The following is a 16,718-nucleotide window of genomic DNA, read 5'->3' as shown; positions in this document are numbered from 1 at the left end:
GCTAATCTTATTTTGCACATTATAAATTTTTGGCTCCTGATAATATTTGGAAGCCTCGAAATACCAATGAAATAGTCATGCCATTCATTTCTGGAAATTTTAGAGCTACTGTAGTCCAATTCAGTTTCAAGAAAATTGAGTTTGAGGATTTCAAGAATTCCCCATAAGGGCCATTAATATTCTAAATTGTCTTTGGTCAGGTCGGTCCGTTTAGTTAGAAATGTGCATGAGGAAAGATCTTGGTTTATCAACATAAAATTGGCTGGAGTCCCTATGGGGTGGGCCATCCCTCAAAATACTTAGAAAACTGGGATCTCCTTTGTCAGAGGCTTTTCTCTAGACTAAAAGAACAATTTTCAAACCACTTAAACAGTTTACAGCTCAAACAGCTCAATTCAAATAGCTTGCAACTCAAATAGCCTGAAGACCTAATAGCAGCCAGTTCTAACGGAACAGTTTGGTCCTAGAGTATCTAAGCCAAAGGCTCTTTAGCCACTTCCCATAGAACAGTCCCTATTCCAAAGGAATTGGCCGACTGCTGAACAGGCACAGTTTCAGTGAAACAGCACTTATTTCCAAAGGATGGCCTGAAGCCTTCTCAGCCAGTTTTAGTTGAAAGAGTCTAATGTCAAAGTCAGACCAAAGTGCCAAAAATACTCACATACAGTCGAAAGTCTTAACCAGAAAGGATGAAACCTTAAACTAGATCTCAGATAAAGCCTGGAGAGCTTCAAAAGCAAATGGGTGGGTGGGTAGGAACATCAGATCCAGGAGAAAGACATACCTTCAAACTCCAGAGTAGCCAGAAGGCACTGATCAGCAAAGGGCTTGCTTTTGGGTACTGCACCTGTTTGCTCACCAAACCCAGAGCTGTCAGGGGTCTTCTCTGGGCACTGTACAGGCCACCAAAATGTTGACCTGAAACAAACAGACTGCAGAGATGTCTCCAGCAAAGACTTTCAATTTAGGATCTGCAACAATGGCAAGCCATGTGCAAGTGCCTGCATGGCAAGGGAAGGAAACTGCTTTTATAGTGGAGAAAAGGAAGTGGGGACCGCTGTAGTAAACAAAGAGTCCATGGCTTTTCATTGGCTGAGTCCTTGCCAGGAAAGAAAAGGAGTCTTTCTTCTTTCTGTCCAGCACAGCTATCATCGTAGGGAGTGAGAGCTCCCCCTTCTGGTCTCCTGGCTCTATTTAATTGAGATTTCTGTTTATTAATTTTACAATATGAAGAAAAGTGTTATCACAATGTTAGTCATTTTAGAGATTCAATGATCTGAATTTAATATGATATTTTAAGTGCATATGAATCCTAATTTGGGGGGAAAATAGAATGCATATCTTTTATTTCCCATACTCTTTAAATTTGGAATATGAATTTATATTTTATTAAGTTGCTCACAAAAATGAATGACATATTAGTGCAAGAAGGGGTTTAAGTTCTCAGCACAAAACGTCCACTGAAGAAAATCCTCACCCAGAAGATATTTCTTCAGATTGAATAATTTCTGCTGAGGTCTCCAGCTGGTTTTCCCAGAATATTTCAAGCCAGCATCAGCTGACACCTCCACAGAGACCTAATGGCCTTTGCCCATACCTCTCCTGTCTAGATCCCACCCTTCCTTGGGGGCCTAGGTTAATCATTTCTGTGTCTTACTAGCTCAGACCCCTCTGAAATTCTGTAGCAAGAAATTCTGAATTCTTGTTCTGTGTGCCTGCCACCATCCTCAGAAGTAAAGACAGAGGAAAGAGTGTGAAATTACATCAACACAGAAAAACAATAAGGATATTTATTAGTAACTGTATACATGGACATATATGTGATAACCATACAGAACACATTTCCTTCTCAAATGATCTAATACCTCATAGAGAGTAAAGAAAACCACTCATTAATTTATGCATGTGTAGAATACCTCTGTGTGCGGGGACAAGGGATATGAAGTTGAAGTTATTTACTTTCAAAGGACTCACATTTTAGATGAAATACACAGACTAAAAAATACTGTAGTATGCCCTCATGTACTTCTGCATACTGGTGGCCAGTAAGAGATGTCTGATGAAAGCAGAGAGAATTTCTGTATCATGGCTTTGCGCACTTTCTTCTGTCTCTTTCCTGATTCTGAATGTGGTCACCACTCTCTGCTCAGTTTCAAAGGGGAACGTGAGAAGAGATAAAAACTTAATCCCTCTGGGGGAAGGGTCAAAAGGAGGAATTTAGTAGAGATCGCAGGTTTAGACCAAGAACCTCTCAATGAACTGTTGGAATGAATCTGTTGATTCAGCTGAAAAGTCTTTTTTTTTTTTTTTTTTTTTTTTTTTTTTTTTTTTTTTGCGATACGCGGGCTTCTCACCGCTGTGGCCTCTCCCGTTGCGGAGCACAGGCTCCGGACACGCAGGCTCAGCGGCCATGGCTCATGGGCCCAGCCGCTCCACGGCATGTGGGATCTTCCCAGACCGGGGCACGAACCTGTGTCCCCTGCATCGGCAGGCGGACTCTCAACCACTGCGCCACCAGGGAAGCCCGCAAAATCTTCTTTATTGATGGTAAGAGAGAATGCTCTGATCATCCTAGAGCTTCCACAGGTCTATCTCAAAGCCTGTTTGGAACATACAAACTCATAGGGAGCACTCTTGTCTTTACAAACCGCTGAATGTGTAGAATTATCTCCAGTGCATCTGTGGCCATCATGATGATTTTGGAGATGTCTTTTTAGAAGGTCTCATTGGTCCCTTTATAAAACTAATTTCAGTTGTCTGACTTCTGAACTAACTCCTGTAGTTTCTTTTTAACTAAGGCTGTAAGTTTTTAGATTCATGTCAGCCTCAGCGATTGCTGTGCTTCTGCAGTCCAGCTGCTCTTCAAGGATAAATGCCAAATCAAAGCAGTAGAATCTATTTTCTGTATTTTTTAAATTTTATTTATTTATTTTTGGCTGTGTTGGGTCTTTGTTTCTGTGCGAGGGCTTTCTCCAGTTGCGGCAAGCGGAGGCCACTCTTCATGGCGGTGCGCGGGCCTCTTGTTGGGTCTTTGTTTCTGTGCGAGGGCTTTCTCCAGTTGCAGCAAGCGGAGGCCACTCTTCATGGTGGTGCGCGGGCCTCTCACTGTCACGGCCTCTCCCGTTGTGGAGCACAGGCTCCAGACGTGCAGGCTCAGTAGTTGTGGCTCACAGGCTTAGTTGCTCTGCGGCATGTGGGATCTTCCCAGACCAGGGCTCGAACCCGTGTCTCCTGCATTGACAGGCAGAATCTTAACCACTGCACCACCAGGGAAGCCCTCTATATTTTTAATAGATAAATTGAGACCATTTTCTCCTAAGTAAATTTTGGATTACTTTTATTTTAATGCATTACCTTGAACTATCTCTACTGCAGTACAATTCACCTACTATGCCTCTGGCTACCCATATAGTCTCCTGAGAACTTTGACCCATTAGTCTGACATTTCACTCCTCAAAGAAGAGATATAGCCTTCTACTAGTTTGAAGATTTCAACATCTATACTTTTTGTTCAGATTCATTATAAAGGGGCTAAGTTAAATGTATTCTAGGGCAATGTTAAGTCACATTCTTCCACTTGAAGAAGTACATTTTATATATGCCTTTCTGTCTGTCTGTCTCTCTCTCTCATCATGCCTTTCCTTCTTGAAAATATTCTTAAATTGGAATCAAGAGCTGGGGTTCAGGAATGGGATGCAGGATTGTGTTAGAAAGCCAGATTCAATCAGGGGTAGTGTTGCTGACCACTCTAAAATCCCTATTCAGCCATCATCTTCAATGAACAGCCACCGCTTTCCAATCATCCACAATTTATCAAGAGACTAGCTCAGAAACTGTGTCAATCATACCTTAATATCTAAAAATAAATAAATAAAACAAAATAATAGTGTCCTGTAGGACCTCACTGATGACTTCTTAAAAATATAAATATTCAAAATTTGCTCTCTTCTCTTTGTCTATATATACATATATATTTTTTAATATATATATATTTGTCAATTTGTATATAAAATATATTTTTTTCTGTAGGGAAAAGAACACCAGAAAAGGGTCACTTATTCAAGTTTGATTACTTCTTATGAAAGCTGCATTTCTTAATCATTAATTTATTTAGTATGTTTAACTCACAATTCAGTAATTCTATTCTTTGTAATGGAATGTACTAGTTTTTACAATGGGAAGGTAACTGTTCTCTGTTTCTTAAGATTTTTCTTAAGGAATTTGAAATCTCCTGTAAGCAAGGATGCCTTACATTCGTGTAACTGAAAACCTCAGTGCAGTCTTAATAAGTTTTATCTCATGTAAAAGGAAGTCTAGGTGCAAGATGGAAATGTGGAGACTGTGGCTCAGCTTCTCTTGGCTCTACCTTCCATGTCTTGACTTCACACCAGGCTAGTAGACACACAACTCTGGAATTTCCAGGCATTATATCTAGAGTTAGCAATGTCCATTGGAAGGAAGTCTGTCTTTTTTTTGTGTCTTCATCTAAGCAGCAAGAACCTATTTCCTGTATGTCTTGCAGAAAATTTTCTCATGTCTCATTGTCCTGCATTTGATTACACGTCCCTTTCTAACTGTAGAGTGGCAAGGAGAATGTGATTGGCTTAGAATAATAATTTAGTCAACCAAAGAATATTTTGTTTGCAAAATGTATGCATAGGGACAGACATTTTTTTTAAAAAGTATAAAAATTTCCATCTATAAGTTCTTCAAAGCTAAAGAAAAAATGGCTTTCATTTGGGCAAAAAAAAAATACACATGAATTATCCAACCTCCATAATTTTTAAAGTGTATGCAAAGCAGTAATCTTTGACTGAAAAATTGTTACTCATATTCTGAAACAATGTGATTTTTAAATCTTTTATTGAATTAGATTTGATTGGATATCTAATCAGCTTTTAAAAGAAATTATATAATAATATTAAGGAAGATAGATGAGAAAAGCAATTATGAAAAACTAAACATTTAAGTATCCTTTAAGCATATTTTATGCTCATTAATTCTCTGTCCAGTTTCCAAAGGGTAAAAATCACAGCTGCCATAAAGTAGCCTTATAAATCTTGTTACAAATGATGTTTTTAATTTTTAGTTTCATGATTTACAATACTTATGAAGTCTTATTTCTGCTCCTGGAAAAAAATATTTTTAAAAAACCAGTATATGACTATATATTTTCCAGAGAGGTTATCACTGCCAGTGGGTGGAGGATTGATGTCTTAGGGATTCACAAGAGGGAAAATATTTTTTTGTGACAGGTTCCTTTGCAGGTCAAACCGTTGGTCGTGCTGTAAGAAAACTCATTTAACTTAGTCTTACTCAGCATTTATCAAGTTATTTGATCATGGATTTCTACTATGGTGGAATAAAAGTTAATATCCTTTTTTTTTTTTGAAGATGTTGGGGGTAGGAGTTTATTAATTAATTAATTTACTTTTGCTGTGTTGGGTCTTCGTTTCTGTGAGAGGGTTTTCTCTAGTTGTGGCAAGCGGGGGCCACTCTTCATCGTGGTGCTCGGGCCTCTCACTATCGCGGCCTCTCTTATTGAGGAGCACAGGCTCCAGACGCGCAGGCTCAGCAGTTGTGGCTCATGGACCTAGTTGCTCCGAGGCATGTGGGATCTTCCCAGACCAGGGCTCAAACCCGTGTCCCCTGCATTAACAGGCAGATTCTTAACCACTGCGCCACCAGGGAAGCCCCCAAAAGTTAATATCTTGATGGGATCTTGTTTCCTAGGAAAATACTTGGGGAAATGCTGAGTTAGAAAATGGGGAAATGAAAATATTAATCATCAGAAATGGAGGATTTGAGCTAAAAGTTTTGAAAAGCTGAATCTCCTAAGCAGAAGCTGAGACACTTTGGGGTGCTAGGTGTTTATTAGGTCATCAATGCCTGTGAAAGAAGGGGAGGAAGTAGGAATAGGCAAAGGGAGTTGTTGAATTATGAACTGGGTCTGACAAAGCCCTAACCAAAATGATGAAGAACTCTGAGCAATGCCATCAGAACTGTCCCACGTTGAGTCAGAACTGCTGGGCCTTTACATATCTACCTTGCTCAGTTACCAGGTGGTTGCTAGGGAAAACAGTGTGACTTCAGATGGTTCTCTGTAGTAGCAGCAGACACTGAAGTAGATGACAACAGGTGGCTGTCTACTGACAGTGCTCCCTACACCTGGGTAGCAAGTCCTTCCTTGGAAAGGAATTTGGGTAGTTCATTCATCTTTGTGTCTACCATAGTCCTCACTGGTGCTAAGTTCCACTTCTACATATACAGCCTGAGAGCAGCTCCTACAGGATTTCTATAGGCTTCTTCTCCTGAGGAGAGTGATGGTCCTTGGAAACAGACAACTCAAAATGTGTGCTCCTTTTCAGATTGGAGTAGGAATGAATGCATTGGCCAAATCAAAGCAGCTACAGTTTATAATTCAATTGGGTGCTCGTTGTATTTACTGGTGAAAGTGAACTCCCTTTGTAGAGCAGGACCCTTCAGAGCACAAACTGTAGTTACAGAAAGCACAAAGTCTCCCAGGGGGTCATCAGAAGTGAAGGTAAACGAGACCGCTCCTACTTCTACCACTTGGTTTCTGGACTTACATATTCATCCATATTCATCCATATTTGGTGACACTGTGCCGTATAAAATTTTTTCTTTCAATGCGCTCTGGAGGAGGTTCTCTGTCTTTAGAGAATAATGCCTCTGAGCTGGTGCTTCATCTGTACCTTCACAGCCATTTCAGTGCTCTGTCAGGCCAGCAGCTTCTGGGTAGTGGCGTATGTGGATAGTGTGGTCATGAGCCTATTCCCACACTTTGTCTCCTGTAAAATGTTCCCCTGGTCTCCATGAGATGCTGTGGGACTCCATGCCAAGGGACAAACACTCTGTAAGACCTCACACAGCTGTGCTAAATTCTGGGAGTAAGTAAGGAAAACACACTCCCAGAATATCTGTCTATTTTTATGAGAACCATTGTCTACACCTTCCCGCGTGGAAGGAGCAAAGTTGGTCTCCTTGAAAATGGTGCCATACATATTGAGAGCTAAGACTTGTTTTCTATTGCCAGTATGTTGGACAATGGGTCTTAACAATAGCTAGAGCAGCCTTGGTGATTGGAAACCCATGTTGTTGAGTATATGTATAGCTTCTGCTATGGTCTGAATGTATCCCCCAAAATTCATATGTTGAAAAATTAGTGCCCGAAGTGATGGTATTAGGGGAGGGGCCTTTGGGAGGTGATTAGATCATGAGGGTGGAACCCTCATGAATGGGATTAGTGCTCTTATGAAGAGTTAGCTCACTCTGTGAAGATACACTGAGAAGTCTGCAACCCAGAAGAGGACCCTCACCTGACCATGCTGGCACCCTGGTCTCAGACTTCCAGCCTACAGAACTCTGAGAAATACATTTCTATTGTTAATAAGCCACCTTGTCTATGGTATTTTGTTGTAGCAGCCAGAATGGAGCTTCTATATCTGTCACCTTGACCGCTTCATTTATATTCCCATCGTACCTACTTTGAAGTGGCTATTGACAGAAATCACTGACAATGTCAGGTGTTTATTTACTTCTTCCATGATAAATGTTCTCTGGCGGCTGTTAGTATGTAATACAAAGATCTTCACACAATACCCACCTCCATGTATTCAGTTGTATTCCTCTACTCAAGATCTGTCTATTCTCTAATCTTGTATTTTTTCCCTCTCTGGACCCTGATCAGCTGACCAGGTCATTTACTATTATCCCGAACATCCTTACGTAGTCTAACCTTGGGTTATTTCTTTTTCAACACAGAGTAAATGACCAGTGGCACTGCCCAAAACTCTGCCCATGGGAAGGATTTTTCCTCATGGCAGTCTTGCAAGGCCCCCCCCCCCCCAAGTGAGGTTGTGATGCAACTAACGTCCATTTTTGGCTTTCACCACTATAGTGAGGCAACATACTCATAATCCAAGTTTGGGCCTTGTTGTTCTTCTTTAGCTTGTCATATGGGAGCCCTGAGATGACCATAGTTGTAAGCTCAGGAGTAGGCACTGGTGCAAAGTGATGGATACCACTGTGGTCTGGGTTTCCTATTTATGCAGATTTCTTGTACCCTATGGTCCTGCTCATGGTCAATTTGGGATATATATTTTTTTCATTTTATGCTGAATTACTGCTGGCCCACCTAAACTAATGACTTGGGCTGACAGACTGAGCTCTGGAAGGGTAGTTGTAGATCCAGGGTCATTGAATCTCTGTGGCCAGGTGTTCTGTCCCTACTAGGCCCCCAAACAGCATTCCACAAGTTGTTTTATAAAAGGTGTGTGATTGTTTGCTTTATTTGGCATGATCTTGCTCCAGAATCCTTGGGGTTTCTTGGGAAGACATATTATTTTCTCTGGTTGAATGGTATGGTCTTCATCCAGAATCCCAGGGTCCTGCATTGTGATTTTTTCCTCTGGGGCTTGCCACAAATTCCACACTTCATTTCCAACCACGATATCTCCAGTAATGTAGGTGCTGCAAAATCATGCAACTCAAGTATCAGGGCTTCTTACACTGTAACCTGGATCTGCTGCAGAGCCCTTTCCTGCTCTGGGATCCTTTCAAAGTTGGCAGCATCTCACTTCATTCAGTATAAGGGCCTGAGAAGCATTCTGAGGTGTGTAATATGCTGCCACCAGAATCTGAAGAAATGAACTGGGTATTGTGCTTTTGTTTTCATGGTAGGATATGCAAAATGAAATTGTTTTTCTTCTACTGTGGAGATGATCCAGCATACACATGACCACTGGGTCTTTAAAAAGTTGTATGAATGTTGTTGGAATTTTCACTCTGTGTAGGATTATCTTCCATTCTCCAGAATAACAATGTGGGGCTTGTACCAGATGCCAAATATGTCACTCCAAAGTATACATATGGTGACCAGGTAAGTGCCACTGGGAGGTCTGTAGACCCAGTGGGACCACTAAGTTGACTATTTACCACTTGGCCTGCAGATGATATCTCTTTTATAAGGGCCCTAATGCTAGTGAGTGTTCTGGGTACCAGTGCCAACCCAGACACTGTGTCCAACATTCCTCAGAATCTCTAGATATCTCCCTTTTTCAGAGGTACAGTTACTTGAACAGTCATAGGTCACTTTGGAAAAGTACTGGAAAAATTACACACATTACCATGTGTACTTGCCATGATGTTTCAGGGTCCTTCTTCCTAGAAACATGGACACATTACAGTCAATGCGTTCCACATCTGAAAACTGGTTCTGTCCTAAAATAAAACAAGGAACTGTGACTTTTATGGAATGGCTGCTATCAGCTACTCAGTCACCCATTCTTATTCCCTCTGATGTTAAATGCACCCATCTATTTTGCCCCTAAGTAAAATGTTCTCTTTTGATCATGTCAGTAACCCTCTACAGATCAGGCCCCCTTGGCTGCCACTCCAAACGTATAGGTCATTACAATAATAGTAACCCCTTGCCTTCCGGTGCTTAAACAATGCCATTTGACCTCTCTACTTTTTCAGTATTATAGCATCTTCACTGATATCAGTGAGCCAAGTTCTGTAACAACCTCTCTTATCATCATCATCAACAGCCTGTCTCACCATCCAGAGATGAAGCCACAACTAAAATTTTTAGTGGTACTTATGCTCCTCTTGACTTTGCATTCTTTATGGTCTTGGTATGTGGTGTGTCCTCTGGGTTTTTCTGTGGAATACAATCATCTGGAGGTTTTTTAGGGAATACATTGTATAGCCATTCCCAAATGCCCACTTCCCTAATACTTTTAATCCCTTCCCTTACCATTTACCGTGGCAATTCTGTCCTTTCAACTTTCTTCAATACAGGCATCACTTTTTCTATGCTTCTAAGTAAGTTTCATCCTAGCTGCAAGTTTGCAGCTCCTACTCTTTGCCAAAGTGTAAACATAGTGTCTTGTGGGTATACTCCCAAATTCTTTAGCACCTTCAGAACCTGGTACTGTCTTTACTCTCTTAGCTTCTACCATTACGTGCTGGCTAGGTCTTGCAGCTATTTTGTGGTATAATCTTCTTTCTCCTATGTCAGGCCTACCAATGCCCCAGGAAGATTACATTGTAAACTAACCCCAGTTATTGGCATTGTGGCCATGAGGAGAGGTGAGATTAAATCCTGAGAAGGTAACATTACTTTTAAAGATAGAAGCCTATGCAGTTTCTTCTACCATGGGGGTAGGATATATTGTTTGTAATACGTGTATGGGGAGTGTAGGGAAAGGCAGGGAACTTTTTCAAGCTCAGAAGTTTAGGAGATGGCTGGGGAGTCAAAATACAGAGGGGCATGCACTCAGATATGATCAGTTCATCTAGAGGATAGACCTAGATGTCGAAGCCTCAAATTTTTCCAAGTAGGACCTTGACCTTGGCAAAGCAGACTCGCCTTGGTCTGGCATTTAATTTTCTTTGCAGTTAGGTCACTCATACATCCAATACTCAAAGCCATTAGTCCATCCCCTTCTACTGGGACACCGTCCCATTCATTTCTGGTAAAAATGTTAACAACTGAACTGCCACCTATGTCAAGGACAATTTGTGCCCTTTTGTTCCACCCCTACCCCCATCACCACCACCAGGGCTGGGGTCTTTATCTAACAGGACAGTCAATAATCCACAACTCCATCTTATTGGCCACAATCTTGAACTAGTCCTGGTATCTACTGCCTCAGTTTGGATTCCTATGAAATGGATGCTAAGAAAATATACAGTGCAAGTTTATTGCTGAGCAATACCTGTGAAAGGAAGGAGGAAGGAACTGTATTGGACAGAGGGAGGAAGTGTGATGGGGGAGGTGAGCACAAAAGCCTTGGTTAACCCACTGTGGAGCTTTGGAGTGAGGAGTGCCTGTCTGAGCTGTTCCACATCTGATTGAAGTGGCTCACTGCTGCTGAAGTAGACCCTGAAGGAGCAGACAGCTGGAAACCATCTGCCAACTGCACTCTGTATATGCACTCTGTTACCTTGAAGGAGGATCATGTCTACCACAGAGGTGGAAAAAATTCTCTAAAGGAAATATTACCTTCCTTCTTTATCTTTATATACCGCCAGACAGATAAGAAACCCTCTTAACTTTGAAAGACCTTACTAAAGGAAAGTATAAAGCCTCCCTACAACATTTTATTTCAAAACTCTGCTGGCTAAAATTACGCTAGGTTAAAGAAAGCAACTTTTTGGGAGGCTGTTCTGAAAAGACTTATTTTTCCTCCCTGACGATGCAGAGAATTATATGGCTGAATACACTGTGAGTGTAATTCACCAGACTCTTATTGTTAGGGCAACCGTCTAGCAAGCCAAGCACTAAGTGTGCCTAGAGATAATCTTTCTTTGAAGAACACTGCGAAGTTCTTGCCTTAAAGATAGGTAATGCCCCTACCAAATGCAACACAGATTTTATGCAGAGAAAATGTCAAAACCTCCAAAACAATTTGACTTAAAATAGTAGATGTGATGAATTTCCATGTGGTTTCCTATATTTCTGTTTCAGAATTTAGCCTCAGATGTTGTATATTATTGGTTCAAATTTGATATTTACTTCCAAATATTTCCAAAATCATAACCATCCCTCCCCGCAGGGAGGATACTGGAAGTCAAGAAGCTTTACTTTGAGTTTCATAAATATAATTTCATTGATTAGATGACATTTTGTAATACAGGAATATTTGTGATTTTTAACTCTTCATGATGCAATAGTATGTGAGAGTGCCTCTATTTTGTTCAGTTCAGCCCCAATTTTTTTTGTAATTTCTATGTGGTAGGCATTATATTAGGTGCTGGGAAAACACAGATAAATAAGATGTGGAAAATACATTATTAGCTGCTCAAAGGGATGCAATGTGTGAGATTAAAATGGGCTTTTAGCATGTAAAGGGTGTAAATTACACCCTGAGCCTCTTTCCTTAGGAGATGTATATGGAAGGAGCAACAAAACATCATTATCTGGATTCTCTTTATCTCATGCTGATCCTTGTACATTATCCTTGTATACACGATCAAACATGAATCCCTATTGTCTCTGTAGAGCTAAAGGCTGGCTCTCTTAGGGCTCAAGCTATAATGTATCAAAGAATCTAATCAGAAGAGAACTGTGGGAGTGTTTGTAACCAAGCCCCCTCTACCCGCAACTCCTTAGTCCTTCATAGGAAAGAGCAGTTGTGCATAGTATGCCTGGAACCAGAACCTCTCTCAAAACCAAGCAGATATAACAGTATCACACAAATCCTATCATGTCTTTTAATTTTGTATGTGTTATGACTTAACACATCAATTTGTAGGAGGTTTTGAGTCATTGATGTTACTGAGTTTTCTATCTGGAGCTACCCACAGATATGAAGAAATGGAAAGGAAGTTGTTCATACACTTTTTTCTGGGATCAATAATCTCAGAGTCTGACTGATTAGCGTTTTCAAATGCTGTCACAGTTGATTACAGAACCCTGAGAATAAAGGTGTAGGTGGTGCAGGAAAGACTATTGTTCTCACTGTGAACTCTGAGTCTTTTCTTTTAGGTTGCAGAAGGAAGAGCCTAAGGGAAAATGTAGGTCAAGCGCTTTTATCCCCTTGCCACTTTTACAAGAGCAATCACCAAATCACAGTGGCTGGGCCTGATTTCTAATGATGGGAAGGAAGAGAAGGGCAATAGGTGAAAAAGCAATGGGCAACTGTTTTTTACTCATATTTTAAAATACAAGGCAGCATAAATCATATTTTTTAAAAATTAGGAATATATTTGATAGATTTAACCTAATTTGACTTTGGTTATTATGAGATGACTCTCAGCTTCTTATGAGATGACTTTGGGTTATTATCATATTAACATGAGAAAGTGAGAAAAGGAGAAATTGAAACATGTTTATAAGGCACCGTGTTTAATGTGCTCTAATTCTCTAATTAACACACAGCCCTTTACCAAATAAATATTTCCTAAACATGTGGATGTTTAAGACGGGAGAGATGCTTTGTTCATTAGTGTAATTATGGTAAAATCAGATCCACTTAATTTCTTGTTTACATATATTATATTAATTTAAAAAACACGGTATAAGAATTTGGAGTATTTCCTATTACCTCAAAATCAGACACATTTGTTATCTAAGTGAACCTTTCTCATATCTCAAGAATAATATTATTTTAATTGGGACAGTTACTAATGTGATTAATATTATAATTAAATATATAATGAAACTTCCTATTGTATTAGAATTGGCTATGATGAGTCTGCAGTGCTAATATATCATGTTAGAAATGTGAGTATAACTAGAAAACTGATGCAAAAAGCTCTCTTTCAGTAAGTTTTTTTTTAGCACTGCCTTCAATTTTGAGCCAGGCCTGGATATTTAATTTGAATTTTATGGTACAGGGTGTTGACAAAAATATTCTAGTTTGAGGAAATGATATGTCATATCATGAGATTAGTGTAAAGTTTTCTTTTTTTTTTAACATCTTTATTGGACTATAATTGCTTTACAATGGTGTGTTAGTTTCTGCTTTATAACAAAGTGAATCAGCTATACATATACATATATCCTCATAAGTCCTCCCTCTCGCATCTCCCTCCCACCCTCCCTATCCCACCCTCTAGGTGGTCACAAAGCACAAGCTGATCTCCCTGTGCTATGTGGCTGCTTCCCACTAGCTATCGATTTTGCATTTGGTAGTGTGTGTATGTCCATACCTCTCTCTTTGTCCCAGCTTACCCTTCCCCCTCCCTGTGTCCTCAAGTCCATTCTCTACGTCTGTGTCTTTATTATAATCTCCAAAATTTACAAGCAGCTCATGCAGTTCAATATCAAAAAAACAAACAATCCAATCCAAAAATGGGCAGAGGACCTAAATAGACCTTTTGCCAAAGAAGATATACAGATCACCAACAAACACATGAAAGGATGCTCAACATCACTAATCATTAGAGAAATGCAAATCAAAACTACAATGAGGTATCACCTCACACCAGTTAGAATGGCCATCATCAAGAAATCTACAAACAATAAATGCTGGAGAGGGTGTGGAGGAAAGAGAACCCTCTTGCACTGTTGGTGGGAATGTAAATTGATACAGCCACTATGGAGAACAGTATGGAGGTTCGTTAAAAAACTAAAAATAGAACAACCATAGTGTAAAGTTTTGAAGGCAATCTGATGGCAGGCAAAGTGTTGGAGGTTGAGGGCACAGGTTGTTGTAGAGATGCAAAAGCAGGAGAAGATGCAGAGATAATGGAAAGAGAAGACTGGTCATATTTATATTTTATTTTATCTGTTTTATCATTTTGCCATTAATTGGTCCAAAAGACATATACCTGGACACACCTTTTGAAAATCAGAACACAGTGGAGGGGAGAAGAAACTATACAGAATCAAGGGCACAATCTTGAGAAAATCACTGCCACTCTCTGAGGGTTCCCATTAACTCATTTGGAAAAGAAGATGTTGGACTTTAGTGATTTTTCAACTCTAAGGTTCCTGCATAGCAGCATAGTGTAATGCATTAGGAAATGCACTGCAAGAAATTTGTTCCCTAATTAATTGGAAAATATTTGGAAATATTACAAGATTTTCCCTTATTCATAGTTTTCTTCTGCTCTGATGACTAGTTCTTGAGGCTGAGATTTGTTTTCTCAGTAAAGGGAGGAACAAATACTACCAAGATAAGGAAAAGAATGACACTTAAGGGCAGTTTCTACTGGAAAAGAATGGAAAACAGAATACTCTTTTTGTACTGGGGAAAGGAATTAGAGGAGAGGGAATGAGAGAGAGCCAAGTGGCTAGACTCAGTATCTTACCTAACTGATACTCCATCATTCGTTGGAGTTAAATTTTAGGGAGGGAGGGCTAGAAAGAACATGATAAGTTTCTGGATGACACCTTGCTTCTCAGGTATAGTCTGGTAATGTTGTAGAGAAGCTCAGCACTCACCTTTCCCTGTTCCAACATCTGGAGAATTTGAATTTACTCAAGGAAGAAAAAAAAAAGATAAGAAGAGAGATAGAAAATCCAGAGTTAATTGAAATTAAAATAAGTTGCTGTTGATTGGTGTTTTTACATCAGTATCTTTTAAACTGTGGCCATAACATATTGGTGAATCTTGAAATTCAATTTGTGGGTTAAAAATAGCATAAAGTAGGGCTTCCCTGGTGGCGCAGTGGTTGAGAGTCCGCCTGCCAATGCAGGGGACATAGGCTCGTGCCCCTGTCCGGGAAGATCCCACATGCCTCGGAGCGGCTGGGCCCGTGAGCCATGGCCGCTGAGACTGCGCGTCCGGAGCCTGTGCTCTGCAACGGGAGAGGCCACAACAGTGAGAGGCCCGCTTACCGCAAAAAAAAAAAAAAAAAAAAAAAAAAAAAAAAATTGCATAAAGTAAAAAAAAATACAAGTGTATCCCACATGGTGTTAAGTGTTGTTTGGCGAAATATGAGGTTCAGTTTTATATCAATAGTCAAATATCTCTATCTCTAAATCTATCTATATCTTCACACATACATATTCATACTTCTGTTGTACTACATCACAGTGAGAAAAAAAGTATTTCTTACTGTGGGTGGATCGAAGTTAAAAACATGTTTAAACACAACTATGATATGTTTTTTAAACTGGAAGAGATTATTACCTTGAATGGAAATTTAAGTTTTCATTGTTACTATCAGTTGAGAATGGAAGCTCCAGAATAAAGATGAAACCAGTTTTTGAAAACAAATTAATTTTTCTCATGTCTGAATTTTTGTGTGTAAATTTTGACCCTAATACACTAAAAATAGTTCAAGTTCTTGAGTTTGTGTATAATTTACTACTTAAAAATACAGTGCAGTCTAGATTATACCTTAAATATCTTCACCTTCTCTTGTATTTTGATAAGGCTTCTCAAGTGAAAGAAAGTAGTAGAGTTACAGGCACTTTATTAGGAATTGTTCTTAACCTGGGAAGTTTCCATAAATTTTGTGTGTTGCACTCTATATCATTTGCCATTAGAGACAGGGTGGAAAATGTTGATTCTCCTTGCATTAGGAATCTCTTAAATTCCCATCAATGTTAGCCTATTTGTCTGTCAAAACCTGAGAGGGAAGGAAGCATGAGACAACTGTGGCAGGATAAAATAAGGGAGAGGTCCTTGGAATTCTGCCAGTCTTTCTCCTCATTAGTTAGTTGTCTTGAGATAGTCAATGCCTACTCCCTCATCTGGTGACACACTTGCTGGTATCAATGTCTTCAGGACTTTAACACAACATATAGCAGTACTGCAGAGACAAAGAGCTGAGAAAAATAGGTAAAGATGAATTGGCCTCTGCCTTTCTAAATCCCCATGGATGATGAACTCCAACCTAAGAAGTGACTCCTCCCAAGGCTGCTTCTCTCTGGTTGTAGAAGGTAGAGCCTTGACCTGAAAGCTCTTTTGGTAAGGTTTCTGGTGCTTGAGGTTCTTCACACTAGCGTGCATCTATCTCCCGCTATTCTTGAACTCACAGGGCTTGATACAAACGAGGTTCTGGTCTGTAGCCAAATCATCTTTTCATCTTTGCTTGACCAAAGAAGTAAGTATCCCCAGATAAATATGATTATTATTATTATTATTATATTATGACTATTATTAAAATATAATTGATTTATAGCATTGTACTAGTTTCAAGTGTACAATACAATGATTCAGTATTTTTATAGATTATACTCCATTTAGGGTTATTATAAAATATTGGCAATATTCTCTGTGCTGTACAATATA

This window comes from Hyperoodon ampullatus, assembly GCF_949752795.1.
Source record: "Hyperoodon ampullatus genome assembly, chromosome: 6".
NCBI classification, from domain to species: Eukaryota; Metazoa; Chordata; class Mammalia; order Artiodactyla; family Ziphiidae; genus Hyperoodon; species Hyperoodon ampullatus.
The sequence above is the reverse complement of the archived record's forward strand: the minus strand, read 5'-3'. Positions refer to the sequence as shown.